At 47.6% G+C, this 18,898-nt stretch overlaps 1 long non-coding RNA gene across 1 annotated transcript in view; it reads right to left on the bottom strand.

Annotated features, from left to right (window-relative positions):
• LOC144173445 (uncharacterized) overlaps nt 1-17,314 on the bottom strand; it is a 36,425-nt gene extending 19,111 nt beyond the window's left edge. Inside the window, exons 1-2 of the long non-coding RNA XR_013323275.1 lie at nt 17,236-17,314; nt 13,780-13,908 (exon numbers count right to left, since the gene is read on the bottom strand). This is a non-coding gene — a long non-coding RNA (uncharacterized LOC144173445). The remainder of the gene's footprint in view (nt 1-13,779; nt 13,909-17,235) is intronic.
• Between the last annotated feature and the right edge of the window lie 1,584 nt (nt 17,315-18,898).

Raw genomic sequence — 18,898 nt, forward strand, 5'->3', positions numbered from 1 at the left:
GGCGAAAGCGGTGCTATCTTTTGTTACGCGCGTCAGAGGCTCTCCAATACGTGCGAAGCTTGCGACGAAGCGCCGGTAGTATGCGCATAAACCGAGAAATTTTCGCACTCTCTTTTTGTCGTTCGGTCTTGGGAAGTTCGCTATGGCTGATGTTTTCGCCGGGTCAGGCTGGACTCCCATGGCGTTGACGACGCGTCCCAAAAATTTGAGTTCCTTGTAAGCGAAGCGGCTCTTTTCGCGCTTCAGCGTTAACCCCGACAAGCGAATAGTCTCGAGTACAGACTCAAACCTTGCAAGGTGTTCATCGAAAGTCCGGGTGAATACCACAACGTCGTCAAGGTATACGAGGCAGGTGTGCCACTTTAGGCCAGCTAGTACAGTGTCCATGACTTTTTGAAACGTTGCGGGCGCCGTGCACAGCCAAAATGGCCTCACCTTGAACTCGTATAGACCCGCCGGGGTTTTAAATGCAGTTTTTTCTCTGTGTCTCTCATCGACTTCAATTTGCCAGTATGCGGTCTTCAGGTCCATCGATGAAGACGTATTTCACGTGGGTGAGGGCGTCGTCAATTCGTGGCAGGGGTACACGCTTTTTTTGGTGATTTTGTTCAGTCACCGGTAGTCAACGCTGAACCTTAAAGTGCCGTCTTTTTTCTTCAGGAGTACGACTGGCGCAGCTCACAGACTTTTCGATGGCTGTATTATGTCGTCGCTTAGCATGTCGTCTACTTCAGTCCGGATGGCTTCGCGCTCGTGTGAAGAGACGCGGTACGGTGAGTGTCGGGTAGGTAAGGTTTCCTCTTCGGTTATTATCCGGTGCTTCCCCAGAGGTGTCTGACATAATTTTGAGTTCGACGAAAAACACTCGCTGTAGCGATGAAGCAAAACGAATAAGTTGTTCATTTATTTTCGCGGTAGCGCCGGATTCACGTGGAAAGGTTGCTGAAGCTTGAAGGTATCTTCTGGTGTGCGTTCAAAGTCGGCGACTGTGATCACGCCACTTGCTTGTTGCGTTTCTTCGAGGAACGCAATTGCAGCGCCCTTGTTTAAATGCTGGTTCTCCTCGGTGAAATTGATGGCCAAACCGTGGGATTTGCGTTGCTTAAACCACGCAATGCCTCTTGAGACAGACACACCGCGGTCGAGAAGCAGCCTTTGGTCACTCTCCACGATAGCGTCGACGTCGGGAGCAGCACCTTCACAGTAGACGGTGATCATCAAGCTTGCGTGGGGTGACAGGGTGAAATGATCATCGGCGATCCTTACAGCTGCACGGTGTTGGGGGTTCACTTCCGGCGTCATGGAGTGATCGGAGGAAAATGTTATAGACTTCGCCTGTAGATCAATTATTGCACCGTTTTCGTCAAAAAGTCCATTCCAAAAATTACGTCGCGGGAGCAGTTAGGCAAGATAACGAACGCGGCAGGGTACGTCGTGCCGTATATAATGACGCGGGAAGTGCACGTTCCACTTCGAGTCACGAGGTGGCGGCCTGCTGTGCGTATGTGCGGACCGTCCCATCTGGTCATAAATTTCTTCAGCTTAGACGTAAATGGTCCGCCCATTACTGAGTAGTTGGCTCCCGTGTCTACAAGGGCGACTACATCAAAGCCGTCGATGGACACCTTGACGTCGGATGCCGCCTTTCTCGAGTTCCGGGTGCGTCGGGGTGTCGCATCTCGGCTTGTGCGTGTTGGCTGTCTGACACTGTGCGTCGTTGTCGTCTTCTCAGCGGCAGTCGGGTACGCGTCGCGCCGTGTAGCTGTCGTCGTATTCGGGAGTCTCGTCAGGGATTAGGTTGGGCCGTCGGGATGAGGGCATGTCGTGAATCACTGTCTTCGGCGCGTCCTTCCGTCGGTGAAAGGTTTCCGGTTTTTCGTGGTAGAGCAACCTCACCTCCAGAAGTCGCTGCTTCTAGTTTCCCCCGCGTGGGCTGAGGGACCTTCCACGGGCGAAGTCAGCATTGCTACGGCTGTTCGGTGATTGGTACGGGTAGGGCGACGGCGAGCGGTTGAAACCGGCTGGGCCACGGCTTGTTTGACAGAGATACTCGTCGGTCTCACGTGGTCGTAAGTTAAGAAGAGGGCGAAGTGCGTAGAGAGAATCCTCGCAAACCTAGCCTCCTGTGAGGGCAGTGGAGTGGATGTGGTCGACCTCTCCACAGTGGTAACACAGCGGGCGATTATCGATCGTTCGCCACACCTCGGTCTTCCTTTGCGCCTGGTTTCGGTTTCAGGGGGCTGGGTGGGCCACTTTGGGCGGCCGTACGGCGGGGCCTCTTGACGAAGTGTTGGAACAGGGCGGGGTCGATGAACAGCCACGGAGTATGTCATAGCCTCTGGCTCGCGGGGTACTTCGGACGGGATAGAAATTACAAAAGCCTGCTGTACTTCTTCCCGGATCACGTCAGTCAGGGAAGTGACTTTAGGTAGTGTCGTCGTCGTCGAGACAAGTTCCCGCAGCTCCTCCCTCACCCCTGCACGGAGGGTGTCACGTAGTGAGGCGGAGTTAATAGCGCTGGCACCAATCGTCTCTGAAACCAATGCATTGATTGGGCGGTCGTACTGCCTCGTTCGGATTTGGAGCGTCTTCTCCATCGCGGCGGCCTCAGACGCGAATGCGGACACGGTCTTGGGGGGGTTGCGAACAAGGCACGGGAAGAGCTCTTGCTTGACCCCTGCAGAAGCCGTAGTTTCTCCTCCCCCGTCATTTCTGGGTCCGAACGGCGAAAAAGTCGCTTCATCTCCTCGAGGAAAATCATGACCCCTTCGTTGGGGTACTGCGTTCGAGTTTCCAGCAAAAGCGCTGCGCGTTCTTTTTGACCACGGTAGTAAAGGTCTTAAGCAACTCGCTTTTGAAGTGAGCCCAGTTGGTCAAGGAGCTGTCGTCGTTGTCGAACCAATGGGTAGCTGAATCTTCGAAGTAAAAGAAAACATGCCGCAACGTTTGTGCGTCGTCCCACCTGTTGAAGATATGAACGCGCTCCACTTTCTCCAACCACTCTTCTGGATCTTCTGCGGGGGCTCCTTGGAATGATGGCGGTTCCCGTGGCTGCTGCAGCACGATTATTGATGTTGCGTCTTTCACCATGGTGGTGGCTGCAGCGGTCGTTCTTTTGAGTCTGTCTGGCAGGAGACCAAACTCGGACGGGAGGCCTTGCAGTCGGCGGCTGACTCTAGTTGGACTGGCCTAGTGGCTTCCAGGGGTTGTTGGTAGCATAAAGGGTGCGTACCCCGTACTTCCACTAGATGTCACGTAGCCAAAGACGACGCAGGTCTTTTGAAGGAAAAACAAGTTGATTGGACCGAACGTGTGCTCCCCTAAAAACTCAAAGATTTCAGAGGCGGCGGAACAGCACTCAACAAAGTGACGTGCGTAGACTGGTTTCGATGATTAGGATGCCGCGGCATCTGCTCAGCGGGAATTTATCACTCGGCGCGAGGGTTTCTGGAATAGTCGAATTGTATCCAGAACACTATAGATCAACGAAGATTATTCTAGGCTGTTCACGTTAGTTCGGAACGCTCTCCCTATCAGAAGAGATAACACATGCGGCACAGAAAGAAAGAACGGAACACGCGCCTCAATTGGCACACACAACACCGATAACACAGACCGACGCTGCCGGGCGGCAAAAGCAAAACACAAATAAACAAACCTAGTGCATGGTTCGCGGCAAAATAATATTTTAGCCCTTCGGTAGGCAAAGCATGACTCGGCTTCAAAACATCCGCCATGGCAAAGATGCGCTGATTTGCCGCAAAACATCTCCATAACTCAGCCGACGTTGCGGTAAGAGGTTGGGACGGAGTGGCTATGGCTTGCTTCTGCCTCGGCATCATACGCAGAGTCCCAGGAGCTGAGATATTAGAGAATTTTAGCACTCGGTATGCTCCGTGCTGTACGTGCGTAGCGTGGTGGTCGGAACCGTCTCTGCACTTGCGCGTTCGTCACGGTAGAGTGGATTAGTTTCGCGGGCCGGCGTTTGCTATGCCCTTTGGTTGGTAAAAACCCGCGCATGGTGGACACCAAGCACCGTAATGAATGCTCGGGCATGGTGAGCGCTGGTCCGCGAATCTATTCTGCCCTACCGGAACGAATACAAAACTGCGCTGTCGGGTCCTAGTCAACACGGTAGGAATGGAGTGTATTGCAGCCACGACCGCTAGAACTCTAATATATCGAAGGTGTCTACGGCTAGGATGCGTGATTTTATGGCGTCCGCGGGAAATACGCAACGGGTGAAAGCCAGCTTATAAAGAACAAGCTTACGCAAATAAGATACTGTAGAGGGCCTTTAGGTATTTATAGAACACGGCCTATATCGCCCCTGAATAACTGCCTTCCCAGTTATTGATGTTTTTATTCTGGATTGCAACTTTAGGGCGATTAGTCTAAGCTTGGCAGCTTACAGAAACCAAGCTTACGATACCCTAAGGCCTGCAGATATTGATATAGGGTGACTTACATTCCACTGAAAAATCTCTTTTCAGCAATGAATTTGTATTTAAAAGTGTGAGTGAGTAAGCGAGATTGAGCGAATGAGTAAGTGAGTTAGTTAGTGAGTGAGTGAGTGAGTGAGTGAGTGAGTGAGTGAGTGAGTGAGTGAGTGAGTGAGTGAGTGAGTGAGTGAGTGAGTGAGTGAGTGAGTGAGTGAGTGAGTGAGTGAAAAACTGTAAGACGAGTGCCAGGCGCTGATGGCTCGTCGTCCGCCCAGTGGGGCGGCCTCCTTTTGTCTAGGAAGCCCTCGTCCGTGATGGCTGCTCTGGCCCTCTCCACCATGTTACGCTGGATGGAGGGGTTGGAGGTGGCCAGGTGGTCCGCCCGCTGATCGTATCTTGCGGGACGATTAGGTGTAAGGGATGGGACTTTCTGACCCTTTATTACCAGATGGTTCAGGTGCCAGTTTGGGGACAGAAATTTCAGGTAGTTTAGAGAGAGAGAGGAAGTGTTTATTAATATGAAGATATTTATAGGGCGAAGTCTTGCCTCTCGGTAGAGGGCACAGGTCCAGCCGGGGGAAGAAGGAGCGAGAGGGAATTGTTAATTAAGTATGATAACAGGCTATGTACAGACTATGTATAAAAGGCTATGTACAGACTATATACATACGCTCTCAGGTTACCTACAACCTATTTACACACACACAAACTCACACATACACAGCCACGCAAACAAGAGGGCTAACAGGGGGTGGATGGCCGGTGGGATCTGGTTTTTACAGTTCATGGGCGGGTGTTGAGGCCTGACTCGTCGAGGTACGAGAGGAGCAGCCTGAAGGCCTCCCGGTGCAGCATGAAGGACCCCCTAGGACGCAGGATGTCCTCTGCGGTGCTTGATGGTAGCCCCAGCCGCCGGTATCCAGACACCAGTTTGTTCCGGGCACCAGCGTACGCCGGGCAGGAGCAGAGGACGTGATCCAGTGTCTGGGGGTCGGGGCAGTGGGCACAGGTGGGTGTGGCCTTGCGGCCCTGCCTGTGGAGGCGTGCTGCTGTGTTGTAGCAGCCGGTGCGGAGCCGGAGGAGGAGGGACCGACCAGTCTGGGTTATCCTTCTGGTGGGAAGGAGCCGCGGGGCCTCGCCGGTGGCCACTCGTTTGCAAGGGTGGCGGGCGGCCACCTCACGCCTGATGACGTCCCTGGCAACATCATAGCGCAGCAGGGACGCGGAAACTGGGGCCGTTGGGGAGTGGTGGGCTGCTTTGGCTAAATCGTCTGCAGCCTCGTTCCCCGGTATACCGACGTGGGCAGGAAGCCACTGCAGTCGGGTGTTGCAGCCTTGTCCCTGTAGGTCGCGCAGCTTGGCAACCAGGGACATCTCGAGGTGGCCACCTCGCCACCGTGGTGCAGATGCCTCCCTCAGGCGCAGTAGCGCCGGCCTGGAGTCGCAGAAGATGGTGGTCGCTGGCGGTGGGTCTTCTCGCAGCATGTCCGTGGCCAAGTGTAGGCCTGCCAGGTCGGCCGCTGTGGAGCTGGTGGGGAACGGCAGCCGGCATTGCCGATGAGCTCCCCTGGCCGGGGCAGTGCAGGCACCAGCACCTCGGCTCTCACTTGGAAGGACCGAGCCATGTGTGTACACCAGCAGTTGACCCGGCGGTTCCAGGTCTATGTGGGCAGCCGCTTCCTGGCGAATCCAGACCTCTGGCAGTCTCGCCCGGGACCCAACTCCTGGCAGCATGGTAGTTACTTCTAGGGGCGCGGCTGCCGGTGGCGGTGGGGTCAGAACTGGGAAGCATGGTACGGGGGAGAGTGCGGTGGGAATAGGAGTTCGCCTCAAGCCGGCGACAGGCGGTCGCCGCAACTCTGGAATGACGGGCGAGTCGTGGCCGATACTGTCCGCCTTCGTCAAGCCGTCTTTAGGGGATTGGTATAGGATCAGGTATTTGTAAGCCAGCTTTCCCACATTGTTTCCTGCCAGTAAAGCCTACTCAGCAAAAAAGCTGCAATGCAAATGGGGCGGGATTTCAGTGACGCGAGTATAATTGTCGACGGCGGGCCCACACTAATTTGGCGCCAAACGAGCGCGCCCGCATGACGGAACTTAAGCGACAAATGAGAACCGAAGTTGCATTCTGGGCCGACATACGCTAAAGCTTAAAAGGTCTGTGAAAGGGCTAGACGTAACACAAGCCGGACATATGTCCTGGAACGCCCATGCTTAATCAATATGCTCAAAAGCTCGCAAAACATTTTGGATTGTGAGCATGTATCGATAATTTCTTCTTTTTTAAAACGAAACAGCTATTACATAACGCTCTATCCCATTCGCGGCTCAGTTATTGCGCGACATTATCAGGAAACACTACTGCCAATAATCTAAACAAACTCACGGTTTCGGAAAAACAGCCACTTAGGGCAATTGAAAATGTTCCATAGAATGCACACACTTGCGAAGAATATACAAAATCACGTTAGTCCTGGGATTTAAACTGTATAATTATAAAGACACGCTATGTAACAATTCAGTACAGAGTAAATTAGAGGCATTTGTGGAAATAGGTACACTACAAGAAAAGGTTTCGCCATACTCCTGTCGATATCAAATTCCTTTGTGGGTTCTATTCTCAAACAGAATATTGGCCCCAGAGATTATGCCAGACTTTAGCCAACTCATTGAATGATATTTCTGAGAAATTTATTAATCCTTTACGTTACGTGACAAGTGTATGTTGGAACTATTTTTGTGGAGGTTTGTTATTTGCGTAGAAGTTAATTGCAAAAACACGTCCATGACCTGAGCAAATAATATTCTTACCAGTTTCATTCGTATTCCCTCGTGTAGGAACTGCATGTGTCATTTGGTGTTGTATACGTATGTACCATATCTTCAAATATCACATCGACGCCTGCTTGCATCTCGTGTACATTACTCTTTTTTGTAAGTGCGACCAGAGGTACATTTCTAAATAATCACGCTGGTTTTATCTGGGTTTATGGCGCACGCCTTCGTTACAGCATTCATACAAATGAAAAAATACTGTGTGTCTGCTTTTTAGCATGACGTTTTGGGTACACCGTATTCATTACCACTTTTAAAGATACCAATACACTGTGTTTCCTAACTGCAGTATGTACCACCACTTCTCCCTTTGATACAGTGTTTGAGGTTGTTTGGTACTAGTTTTTTTATTCATTTACCCCGCAGGCGGTTACGGGCTTTAAATAGGGGTGGGGGTAAAAACAGACAAATTATAAAATAAAGAACAGCAACACTCATACATATATTCATGTTGAAATGCATACTTTTACAATCCTGGTGCACTGGAAGGCGGGCAATACTTATCTAATTAAAGCAAGCCTATGTACAGGTTCGCAAATTACGCAAACGTGAAAAATTATTTATACATAGAGGAGTAATAATAACTCTTTCATGAATGAGTTGTGCTTAATGAGGGTGACGATGTTGCCTGGGAGCTGCATCCAGTGACCAATAGCAAGTGAGAAGGGCGAGAAGGAAACTAGGGTAGTACGTGCACATAATTGCTGGATTTTGATGCATGATCTAGACGAGGAAAACGCAATTAGCGCGTTTTATGTGCTATTCAGCGGAAGAAGGCTGGCTGTGGTGCAGCCTATGAAAAATGATAGAAGAATAATATGCCGGGGTATGCTTTAAATAGGCTAAGAATGAATCGGGCATTTTATTTTTGAGTACTTTAAGTTTATTTACGAGGTACGCCTGACGGGGTTCAAAACTAGTTGGGTGATTTATTGTGGGGTATAACTAGCCATGCAATGCAGGCGATGAGAGCGCCATATAGGGTTCCGGATTAATTTTTGCCCCCTTGGTTTTTTTAGAGTGCGCTGAATTCTCGAACACACGGGCATTTTCGCTTATCACCTCCATAAGAAAGTTCCAAATTAATGCTGCGTATTCTATCTTTGATCAAACTCGTGTTTTTTGGGCAAGAAGCTTTGTGGACGAGTTAGCTGAATGCAGACTGCACCTAATAAACCCGAGCGATTTAAATGCTTTTCTGATTATTGTATAGATATGATGCTTTCAGGTTAGATCAGACGTTATGTGAATCGCCATATATTTTTTTATCGTTACGGCTTGTATAGGCATGCTATGCAGAAAATAGTAAGGGGGCTATGACATGCCAGCTTTAGTAAACGTAATGGCGTTAGTTCTCGGTAGGTTTATTTTCATCGGCCAATCGCTATATCATTTATTCAGTTGACTAAGGTCTGCTTGTAAGAATTAGAACTCTTGGGGGTTTGTAATTTGTGTAAGAATAATGCAGTCATCCGCCAATAATCGAATAGTGGAACATATATTACTGTTAACGTCTTTGATATACAGTGAACTCCTGTTAAAAGAAACTGAGAGGCCATGATAATTCGTTCGTCTGAGTTCGTAGTATCAGAAGCCCTCTCAAAAAAAATTCCCAGAGAATTGCTTTAAAACTACATAAATTAGATTTATCACAAATGGAACAGACAGAACATGAACTTATTTTAGTGCACAGCTTGATAGAGCAGTGTTTTGAAGTGCTCTTGCCTGGTTTTATCCAGCTGCGGCGGTTACTGAGAGTGTGCACCCGCTACCTCAAGCGACAACGCAGCAGAGATAGAGAAGGAACTCTTCGCTTTTTCGGCAGTGACGTGGTGGGACTCGCGACGCGAACCGTCGCGAACTCACATCCTCCCGCTGAAAAACAGCATTGGTTAGGAGAACTGTTACGTTGGCGACCAGGAAGTCTCCATCGTGGCCTTTTGTTACTTTTTTTATCCTCTTCGTTTTTCGCATCTCTCCTCCAGGGCAGAGCGGCCACAAAACTCGCCGTCGGTCTTTTTTTCTTTGCCATGCCGCTGGCTCCATGGTTGAAGGGCGGGAGAAGTGGTAACGTTATCAGAGTGCCTTAGTTTTTCTCGTTCTCTACCTTCTTCCGTGGCACTAATTCGCTTCTCGCTATGGTTTTATTTTCTTTTTCTTCCCTCTGGTTATGTGAATGCCCCGTACCACCTCACCAAGACTGCCATGTTCACTACCCAGAATTGCCAGCAGTGCTGGTCACAGAAATGTTGTTCGCCTTCACCGAAGAGTATGTGTAAGGCGTTTTATCTTAAGCGGAATTTTTTGCATTAGGACTGTGGAAAACCGAACAAACGTTCCCATTTTGTTCTGCATAAGCGAGAATTGTTAAGTGCGTTCGGGTCAGCGGCAGCTCACTATGTAATAAAAATACGTTAGGACCGAAGACTAAGCTCTCGGGACACCTGAAGTTACTTTAGCTAAACGGGATAAATGACCATTAATGGTTACTGACTGATACCGGTGATATAGGAAGGTATTAATCCGCCTGTTCACGTTAGTGTTGATATTAAGAGCAGTGTACGAGATTTCGGCGCACGTTAAGGATCTCCAGGTGGTCAAAATTAATTCGGAGCCCTCAACTACAGCGCGCCTTATCGCCTGCGTTGCGTCGGCGCGTTAAACCCTACAATCAATCAATCAGTAAGAGCAGTAAGCGTTTCCATCAGGCGGATGTGAGCTATCTATGAATACAGCATCTATTTGTGAGGACGAATGTACTCTATTATGGAGATCGGCAATAGTTTCGAATACTTAAGTTTTACAGGTACGACCTTTCTAAATACCCTTTTGATCGAAAAGACGAAACTGTGTTTTGTTAGATAGCTGCCTGTGGCAGATGATATTATGTGTTCTTGAATTTTGCAAACAATGCTGGTCAAGGAAACTGGTCTGTAATTAAGAGGCACAGATCAATCGCCTGATTTTAGGATGGGGATGACAAAGGCCATTTTCCAGGCAAAGAATGCGCTCCCTGTGTCTATGGTATGCAGAAAAAAGCAACTAGAGTCGTGTATGTGTCTAGTTTAGCAATATTTAGTAGTTTAGTGCATGTTTCCTCAAGCCTGGTGCCGAGTTGGTAAGAATTCCATCAATGGCTGAAGCAATACCCTCATGAGTGATAAGCGGGTCACCCAGGGATGAATCCAATGACTGCATGTAAGATTGTTTGGTAATGTGCTTTCTTTCATAAACACAAAACGAAAATAGCATTGAATTCCTCTGCAGCATCTCACGAGGAAAGGAGTGTACCATTTTTGGATAATGATATGAACGATGAGGACGAGCAGTTTGGATTTATCCCATTCCAAATTTTTTTGTGTTCTTCTGCAGCTCCAGCGTAACGACAATCCCATCCACTCATCAAAAACCGGCTGAGGACGGTGTTGGGTCACGGATGAAGCTTCGCCTGCAGTCTGTGGCGCACGTAGACACCGGGTGGCGCTGCAGGGGCAAACGGGAACAGTGAACCCTGACAGTTTGCGCTGCCGCTGCCGGATTTCGCTTCTCCACGTAGTGTCTGGTGGTACGAACGCATTCATTTCTCCGTCAAGCACTACGCCATAAATAGTCAGGGAGCCTGTTGAGGATGAGCACTGAGGCGGCCGCACCCGTACCGGATCCTGTAGGTTTACTGGGCTTCAAAACTTTCACGTCGCGAAATGTTCGTAATACTCCCGGCACTGCCATAAATTTGGACTGCACAAGTGCTACTTGCGTAGTCCTCCCGTCAGGAAAGAAATACTTGACGCACACTTCCCGCATCCCGCACATAGGCAAAAATACCGAGGAACTACATCAACAAGCCTTGAAAGTAAACATATTCGGCAGAACTCTGTATGGTTGGGGTAAACTTGAGGAAGAGGCAAATACAACAACTAAGGACGTTTTTTTTTGAAATCGGTCCCCCCATTTGCCTCTTCCTCAACATCAACAGCGTCCGCTCACAGTGGCAACGGTGCCGCCACCGATGCTAAAGCGCTAAACCATCGAAAAGTGGCAGGAGGGAGGTCAAGCTGTTATAATGCAGGTTTTTTCTTCTGTGACCATTTTGAACAGCAGAGTTGTTTAACCCTGCCCTGAGTTGTCCAACGTGGACACAAAACCTCTAACTGGACCGAAAAAAACGCACCCGGAGGTTGGAATCGAACCTGGGTCCCTCTTGTTAGGAAACGAGCCTCTATCCAATTTATCTGTCATCGCATTCCGGGGGCACAGTGTTTCTTTCTTTGGGTTACCCGTAGCGTTGGCTTTGAACAGACGGGTCTCCGACGAAGGGAGAGGGGCTGCTAACTGTGCTGCTTCTCCAGCATTGCACCATTAGTGCAACCTGCGGCAATATATTTCACCTTGTGTGTGGCTTCGTTTAAAAATCAACAAACCGAAAGCTGGAAACCTTGAATATCGTAAAAAATGCTGCAAAACGCCTTCGGCGTGAAAAATGTGCAAACAGGGAAGAATTTGAGCGGCATACGCGAAGTTTCAAATAGACTTTCTTGATCACAATACCGGCTGGAGCTGCAACTTGTGCGACAGACGGTGGTTTAAAAACGACTTGACCGCAGAGACAGACCAAGTGATAACGATAGGATCAATGAGCGCTCCGCTCAGTCCAAAGGAACATTTTTTCCCAATTTAACTGAATGCATACATTTTACCCAACCCGATACCGGCAACTGGGCCCCAAGTAACACCCACTAGACACCCTCTACCATACGGCAGCAGCGGGGGACCAAATTTTCTAGCCTTCTAATACATAGGAGCAGTGCAGTGACGCACTGTCTATCACCGACCGCGCCATGCAGGGCCGAACGATCGCCCGAGGAGCCATCGGTGCCCTCGAGAGCGCAGCCGTAGACAGGGGCACCAATTACGTCGGAATAATCAACGAAACTAATAAACATCTCTCTCTCTCTTCCTTTCTCTGTCGTGACGACGCCGTTGTGGGCGCACACAAGCAAATGTATAAAAGATCAGGACACCCAGTGTTGGTACCCAGAAGTACCCAAACACAAATGAAAAAAAATATACTTTGCCGTTCCTGTGTGCAATTTACATTTGAATAGGCAGCGCGGTCACTGACTAGTGACTCACTATCACGTTTCCAATGTACTGGTGGCTATAATTATGGCGTCGTCACCATTACTATATTTTCCTTAAATCCTGTCAGAATTCGATTACATTATAATGAAGCATTGTGTCAATTTAATTCATTCAATAAGGCCACTGATTGTTTTTAAACGCTAACCCTTTATTCCTTAGGCTCTAAGGCGGAAACACCCCGGTGTATGCGAAGCTTCTTTTTCCTGAGTTCTTATATTCTTTTTAAAGTTTAACCCGACTGTGACCAGCCTCAAAACTTTCTCGCGCGTCTCACAAAAACAGCTGATAAATCCAGATAGCATGTTTATTATTCATTTATTACCGAAATTTATTTTCAGCAGTTTTACTACCGTTTTGGGTTGGGAAACCACCCAACTTGCAGTCTAATAGTGTAAATACAGTTTAAGGGGCCATGCAGAAAAACGTTTGTTTTATTTTACAGATTTGGGTGTTTTACAGTGCCCCCAGAGCTTTTTTGGCAGCAAATGATTCTTTATTCGCGGCAAAATTCATTCACTTAAGTCAGCATTTTGGTTCTCCAGCAATCGCGTGTTTCGTGACGTTTGCGATAAGGCAACAAGTACACGTCTTTGAACGAATGTTATAAGCATTTTAATCTGCAGCCGACTCTGCAAGGTCTTGAGTAACGTCAGTCCTCCTAGATGGCGGAACCATACTGTGCATGACCGCTGTTCAATTTTGCTTTGTTTCTTGGCGTATTCGCAGCTAGGTTGTTTTTGTTGCGGTTGGAAGGAATCATTTCGTGAAACATTCAGTATGCTCGACAAACAGGGTCAAGAAAGACAATGTCGCTTAGGCCGATCGGCCAGTGTCGCATAAGACCATCCCAAAGCGCTGGACTACTGTGCAGTTACAACAAGCATAGTGCGTACAGTACAAATACCAGTACGTAACTTCTATATTGACCTGTAATTTGGTAGCTTCCATTGTTTACCCAGCCATTCTTACTGCGACATTATGATTATGCCTTATATTAAACAGGAAATAGCTCGTTCTGCAAGCTTATAAGCCCAGCATAATTTGCGTTTGCTTTTGCAGGCCTCGGCAAATTCCACAGATTCACATATTACGTCATAGATTCTAGCGCGGGAAACGAGCGGGGGAGTCACGTGGTCATTCCCTTTTTTGCTAAATATATAGCTTAGCTGAGCTAAGTTTACGTTAACAGTGGTATTAGTATGATTCTAACCATGAAATCTTTCGAATGAGCCAAACTTGTGTTTTGCCTGCATGGCCCCTTTAATGTAGTCTATGAAATTTGGAGCGCACTCCTGTGATACTTGTAGCAATAAAGCGGCGGAACTATGACAAAAAAAAAACCAACTCCGGGAACACTTACGATTGGTTTTTCACGCATTCGTTTCTCCATTTTCTCGCATCCGCGAGTAATTTCCAGCAATATACACCGGCCGTCCTTGCATCTTCCTTCCTCCATTGAAGGTTCCTTGTTGTAACCGTAATCTTTTCGCTGGAATGGGAAATACGTCTCTTTTTGAACACAGGTGCGTACAAAGGAGTGTCTTCAAAAAATAACTGGGAGGTGTGATGCTGACCTGACCTAGATACGCAAGGGAACCTTGCTGCGTCCGTGTGCGTCATTACGCAGGTTTAAATAATTTTTTCTTGTCGCTTTTAACATGGGATCAAACCGCCTTTCTTCTATAGAGCGATCGGAATTATAGAATACACCTCAGTGAACTTGTGCTACTGTTCTAGTAATAGTGAGAAATTTCCTATCCTGGATCTAAAAACAAATTCAACAATTCAGAAGCTAGCTGTTTTTTGTCACAAACACACGCTTACAGTTCTTAATGTCACCGTAGGCTTTTTATTTTATTAGATGGCGCCTAATAATATTGGTTGTGATTTATTAACGTTGTGCCGTCAATCGAAAGATTTCGCAGTCCATTTGCGTTCCCTCCTGGAAACCCCTGATGAATTATCCAACCGAGTGTCTATGAAACTTAGCTGTGCCGCCAGTGAAAACAGAAAACTTAGTTCATTAGCGCACCGCAGTGTGCAAAAAAAGTAAGAAAATAAAAAATGCCAGAATCTCCACTCCGAGGAGGATGACGAAGGTGCGGAGTACGGGGACTCGAAATGACATGCAAGTTGCGCCCCGAGTGACATCCGACTTGCGCGCCGACCGTCATCCGATTAGAGCCGTGAGTTGCACGTTGAATATTCCCCAAATGAAACTGTAACTCACGGCTCTAATGAAATTTCGCTTGATTTTCGCTTGATGCTGATGTGCGCGCGGATGGACGCGGACAGATATTGGGAGGCCTTAAGGTACTCCGCAACGTTACTGGCGAGGGAGTAAGCCGTTTCACTCTCAGGCACTAACTGACTCTCGGGTACTAACTGACACTCGGGTCGTAGCCCGGTGGGTAAGACGACTGACACTAACTTTGTCTGGTATACCAGACACAGGCTTGAATCCTGCCGTTGTCGGTGCCTGTGTGATTTTTTGAGATGGCAAATGCTGTGCGCAGGGACGCGGACGGACATTGAGCGGTCGTAAGGTACTCCGCACCTAAAACACCTCCGCTCTGCGGTAACCTGAAGCTTTGGCGGTATTCTAGAAGCCCCGTAGTATTACTATTATCGAACTGTGCCGAACCTTCGAGAAGGCGAATATTCCAGCCAACTGCGCCGGGCGCATTGTGTGTTGGGTTTCGTTTCCCCCGTTAGTGAGGCTATTCTTATTATTATGACATTCTTTACTACAATAAAAGAGCCCGTGTAGATGCAAGTCAGTATCGTTGGAATGGTGTAAGGTTACGGTCGCATTTGTCCGCTCGTTCATCCTTTGCGGCCTGCGTTTGTAAAGACACCAAACTGCCCAGAGCTCTTGAATCACCGCAGTTCTTATCGGATGGGCTGAATTGGACCAAAGTAGGGACTCATAGCTAGCCAACAACGCCCCCGCGCAGCGCTGTATCATCCGGCCCTGACTGCCAATATCTTCGGACTTCAGTGTATAACATATGCATTGGACTATTTATTTTTGTTTAATTCGCTCATCTATTGTATAACATTCATTGTAAGCGCTGCTTGGTTTTATAACTCTGTACCGTTCACTTCTCACACATTTGCAGTTTTATGGTTGCCTCTCGTCAATGTTTATAGTCTCCTGCCTGCCTGGAGAAATATAGGCCTCGCTTTGTTTGTTCACAGATTCATTGCTCTGCCTCATTCTTTCTACGCTTGTCGGTGGTAGCCGCGCATCAGACGCCCCCCCCCCCCTTGTCACCAGTGGTCAGTAAAGTGGATAGCGTAATTCATCGCCGCAGTTGACTATCTCATCCCATCGGCACAGCCTCCCCCGAAAAAAGGTCACAGTTTTCTTTCTAAAATATAAAGCCATCAAATGAGAAGGCTTGCGAGAACTGAAAAGCATCAGCGGTGCATTACACCCAGGTCTTGTCACTATCGTAATCCCTGGCGGGACCCGCTAGAGGCCACAACTTTACTCTTGAGCTCCCGCGCCATTTTCACGCCATGTACTGTCCCTAGGGTGTCAGTGGATCCCGCTAGTCGGTGCTATGGGATATTTTGATCACAAAAATCCTCCTGGATGACGTCTCTTTTTGTGCCCGGGCCCCTTAAGATACCATTGCAGCGCTTTGCTCTGTTAGCCATACTCTGTTATTTCTGTCCTACATAGATACGCAAACAAAAATTATCAGGGTCCTTGCAAACATGACCGCATTATACAATCTTTACATTTAAAAATACAAGCGAATTGAGCTTTCCTTGAACCCCCACGACCACTTCTTGGTCTCCCACTCGCCCCGCTGACGTCGCTTCGCGGGGCAAATGGAGGCGGCGAAAAATGACGCATTCCGGACGTTTATTTTATTTTATTTATTTATACATACTGTAAGCCTAAGTAAAGGCTCATACAGGAGTGGTACATAGTGGTCTTACCTACAAAGCTCCTTTCCGACCTTGTTGATGGCGTCATCCATATTGGGGAGGGGCGAGGAAGCACACGAGACGAGCTAATTCACCTGCTTGCCGCTTCAGTTATGTGCGTAGCTAGACTTAGTTTTCTGAAGTTGCTAATACCCTCTTCAAGCCACTTCGCGGCCTTGTTGAGGAGGACTGGTTACGTCATGCACCTACCATGGACAAATTGCCTGTGAATGAAGTGCGTTACATAAAAATAGCTCCAGCGTCTTCCACGGGAAGTCGCCCGTATGGAAAGGGGCGGCTGCAAAAATGCCGGAACTTCTTTTGCATTAGGATAAGGACAAAGAATCTTGCCCTAGTGGCCGAGAGATCGTTCCGACATCTAGGGCTGCATCATCTTACACAGCTGCGAAAGGCGTGCAGAAAAAAAATGTGTCTATTCAAATCCATAAACAAGACATTTGAGGGGGTGTGGCTCTTTTTATTCTTATGGAAAAAAATGCAGCTTGCACTTGGCAGCGCTCTCCCGGGAGACCCTTGCCTCTGCATAAGATTGATCCGCAGTGTAAATTATTGCTTTGGCGAAGAATGCTTCATGTCCTCACCAATCACACCTAAACGCTGCATTGACCAGCAATATTTGCCTAAAACTGGCTGAGCATATAGGGCATTGTACATGGTATGCTCTACGCAGTAGCAGTCGCAAAAGCAAGAACTCTTGCGTGGATTCCATGAGGAATCACTTTGGAGCTGGGTTACTTTTTCGATCGCGGCAGAATGCCTCTAACGGGGCAGGGAACGACGCGTTTATAGTTTTACGGGAATAAAACAAGAGGGCATTGTCAGTCCTAGTTGTACTTTGGTATCCAACACTTACCCAGCAACCTGTTCCGTCGGGGTGTATCCCGGGCTGTTGACCATCCAGTGTGCAATTGCAGTTGAAAACATATTTCGCCTAAAATAAATGAAAGATTTAATGCTCATGCCTGCAAGCTTGATTTATATTCCCTAAGTAAGGACAAATGGGAAACGAGATAGCTGGTAGAACGATTGGTCTCACGTCTAGAACATGTATATTGGTGTCTAAAGTAAGGACGTGTAATTAAACATATTTCGGCCGTACACAGATATCAACACGTTGTTACCTCTCCAATTACACAGGCTTGTTAAGCTTTGTTCAAAGCGAAGGTCACGTCCCAGTGCAAGGCCATAACAATACTTTATTTGTTTTGATCAGATTGTTTTCTAAACAGTCTGCGAATGTTGTTCTGCCCGACAATCACAAAATATCTCTGCAGATTTTCGTATCGAAAGGTACTGATGTTAGTTGAAGCAGTTAACTAGTTTTCAGCGTCGTGCAAAAGTTTTCCATCTCCTACACAGTGAAATAGCTCCGCAATTCATTTCTACTACCTGTTGGTTCCTCACTGAGGATATACAGAGTACATCATTACTTTGACTGCCTCCACAGAGCGCGACACTAGGGACCAAAATAAAGTCAAATTAAAATTTTAGGGGATTAACGTACCGAAGCTACACTTGGGCTCCGAGACGCTCTGTAGTCGACGGTACCGGATCAACATCGGCCACCTGGTTAATGTTATATGAAGTCGAAATTTAAGCGCACGCGTGTTTTCCCTATTCGGCGCTATCAAAAAAGGAGCCACTACCTCCGCTGTTAAACCGGGTCCTTGGGCTTAGCAACAGGACGCTTTAGCCACGGAGCCTTCCCGACGAGATACAGAAGTAAAATCAATGACTCCGTGCTTAGATTTACAAAGTCCCTACTACGGAATCTCCGTGCAAGGCGACATAAATATTTTGTTCTCATGCTTGGCGATAAGGCGAAATCTGACCAGGTAAACAATGCAAATGAACACGTTCCTTATCGTAGACTATTTATTCTTTGCACAAAAATTTGAGTATTCAACCCCAGCTTTGAATACTTTTTCCACCTAAAATGAATTTACTGAGTTAGTCTAGACAAAAGAAATTGAAGAAAGTGTGAGTTCATCTATCACAAGAACAACACTCATTCCACTGCAACGAAATAAATTAGGTATTTGGGGTTTACAAAAAGGTGCAGGCCAACACAAGGATGATTGATCGGTGGGAAAAGCAAAAATATGCAACCCTAATGTTTCTTACTAATCTCAAGATTATTAAGCCAGACCTACAGTTCAATGAATTGTTGTCAACAAAATTAACGTTTGTGTGCGAATTTTTGAGTACTTTTCTGAGCAAAAATACACAGAGGGAGCACCCGGCAATAGAAAATCCTGTGTTGCATCGCCCCGACACAAACGTGGTGGATTTGTTTTTAAATGCCATCTCAGTGGTTTTAAAGAGGGACATCGTATTTTGTGAGAAAGATTCGGTCAGCTCTGTTTCTATGACCGTGGAAACACCTATCGCTGTCGTTCGTGGTACAAATCCTCTTTCAGAATAAACAAAGTTCTACTTTGTCTTCATGGTCCCTTGAATGGGGAAAGCATACAGCCTCACAAGAAGAAGGTTCCTGCCCTTATCTCATCTCCAAA

This window comes from Haemaphysalis longicornis, unplaced genomic scaffold, assembly GCF_048455015.1.
Source record: "Haemaphysalis longicornis isolate Haplotype H1 unplaced genomic scaffold, Haemaphysalis longicornis Haplotype H1 scaffold_3, whole genome shotgun sequence".
NCBI lineage: Eukaryota > Metazoa > Arthropoda > Arachnida > Ixodida > Ixodidae > Haemaphysalis > Haemaphysalis longicornis.